This window comes from Triticum aestivum, chromosome 5D (assembly GCF_018294505.1).
Source record: "Triticum aestivum cultivar Chinese Spring chromosome 5D, IWGSC CS RefSeq v2.1, whole genome shotgun sequence".
Classification (NCBI taxonomy): domain Eukaryota; kingdom Viridiplantae; phylum Streptophyta; class Magnoliopsida; order Poales; family Poaceae; genus Triticum; species Triticum aestivum.
Window position 1 is genome coordinate 505,515,899 of NC_057808.1, and position 2,727 is coordinate 505,518,625.

Genomic DNA, 2,727 nt, shown 5'->3' on the forward strand with positions numbered 1-2,727 from the left:
TTTTGAACTTTTTCAAAACTTTATCAAGGTATGTGCTTTGTGAAAGTCCAATTAAGCGTCTTGATCTATCTCTATAGATCTTGATGCCCAATATATAAGCAGCTTCGCCGAGGTCTTTCATTGAAAAACTCTTATTAAATTATCCTTTTATGCTATCCAAAAATTCTATATCATTTCCAATCAACAATATGTCATCCACATATAATATTAGAAATGCTACAGAGCTCCCACTCACTTTCTTGTAAATACAGGCTTCTCCAAAAGTCTGTATAAAACCATATGCTTTGATCACACTATCAAAACGTTTATTCCAACTCCGAGAGGCTTGCACCAGTCCATAAATGGATTGCTGAAGCTTGCACACTTTGTTAGCACCTTTTGGATCGACAAAACCTTCTGGTCGCATCTTATACAACTCTTCTTCTAGGAATCCATTCAGGAATGCAGTTTTCACATCCATTTGCCAAATTTCATAATCATAAAATGCGACAATTGCAAACATGATTCGGACAGACTTAAGCATCGCAACGGGTGAGAAAGTCGCATCGTAGTCAACCCCTTGAACTTGTCGAAAACCTTTCGCAACAAGTCGAGCTTTGTAGTCAGTAACATTACCGTCAGCGTCAGTCTTCTTCTTGAAGATACTTTTATTTTCTATGGCTTGCCGATCATCGGGCAAGTCAACCAAAGTCCACACTTTGTTCTCATACATGGATCCCATCTCAGATTTCATGGCTTCAAGCCATTTTGCGGAATCTGGGCTCACCATCGCTTCTTCATAGTTCGTAGGTTCGTCATGGTCAAGTAACATGACCTCCAGAATAGGATTACCGTACACTCTGGTGCGGATCTTACTCTGGAGACCTACGAGGTTCGGTAGTAACTTGATCTGAAGTTTCATGATCAATATCATTAGCTTCGTTCCTCACTAATTGGTGTAGGTGTCACAGGAACCGATTTCTGTGATGAACTACTTTCCAATAAGGGAGCAGGTACAGTTACCTCATCAAGTTCTACTTTCCTTCCACTCACTTCTTTCGAGAGAAACTCCTTCTCTAGAAAGGATCCATTCTTAGCAACAAATGTCTTGCCTTCGGATCTGTGATAGAAGGTGTACCCAACAGTCTCCTTTGGGTATCCTATGAAGACACATTTCTCCGATTTAGGTTCGAGCTTATCAGGTTGAAGTTTTTTCACATAAGCATCGCAGCCCCAAACTTTAAGAAACGACAACTTTGGTTTCTTGCCAAACCACAGTTCATAAGGCGTTGTCTCAACGTATTTAGATGGTTCCCTATTTAACGTGAATGTAGCTGTCTCTAAAGCATAACCCCAAAACGGTAGCAGTAAGTCGGTAAGAGACATCATAGATCGCACCATATCCAGTAAAGTACGATTACGATGTTCGGACACACCATTACGCTGTGGTGTTCCGGGTGGCGTGAGTTGCGAAACTATTCCACATTGTTTCAAATGAAGACCAAACTCATAACTCAAATATTCTCCTCCACGATCAGACCGTAGAAACTTTATTTTCTTGTTACGATGATTTTCCACTTCACTCTAAAATTCTTTGAACTTTTCAAATGTTTCAGACTTATGTTTCATTAAGTAGATATGCCCATATCTGCTTAAATCATCTGTGAAGGTGAGAAAATAACGATACCCGCCGCGAGCCACAATATTCATCGGACCACATACATCAGTATGTATTATTTCCAACAAATCTATTGCTCGCTCCATTGTTCCGGAGAACGGCGTTTTAGTCATCTTGCCCATCAGGCATGGTTCGCAAGTACCAAGTGATTCATAATCAAGTGATTCCAAAAGTCCATCAGTATGGAGTTTCTTCATGCGCTTTACACCAATATGACCCAAACGACAGTGCCACAAATAAGTTGCACTATAATTATCAACTCTGCATCTTTTGGCTTCAACATTATGAATATGTGTATCACTACTATCAAGATTCATTAAAAATAGACCACTCTTCAAGGGTGCATGACCATAAAAGATATTACTCATATAAATAGAACAACCATTATTCTCTGATTTAAATGAATAACCGTCTCGCATCAAACAAGATCCAGATATAATGTTCATGCTCAACGCTGGGACCAAATAACAATTATTCAGGTCTAAAACTAATCCCGAAGGTAGATGTAGAGGTAGCGTGTCGACGGTGATCACATCGACTTTGGAACCATTTCCCACGCGCATCATCACCTCGTCCTTAGCCAATCTTCGCTTAATCCGTAGTGCCTGTTTCAAGTTGCAAATATTAGCAATAGAACTAGTATCAAATACCCAGGTGCTACTGCGAGTTTTAGTAAGGTACACATCAATAACATGTATATCACATATACCTTTGTTCACCTTGCCGTCCTTCTTATCCGCCAAATACTTGGGGCAGTTCCGCTTCCAATGACTAGTCCCTTTGCAGTAGAAGCACTCAGTCTCAGGCTTAGGTCCAGAATTGGGTTTTTTTTGCAGCAACTTGTTTGCCGTTCTTCTTGAAGTTCCCCTTCTTCTTCCCTTTACCCTTTTTCTTGAAACTGGTGGTCTTGTTGACCATCAACACTCGATGCTCCTTTTTGATTTCTACCTCCGCAGCTTTTAGCATCGCGAAGAGCTCATGAATTGTCTTATCCATCCCTTGCATGTTATAGTTCATCACGAAGCTCTTGTAGCTTGGTGGCAGTGATTGAAGAATTCTGTCAATGACAC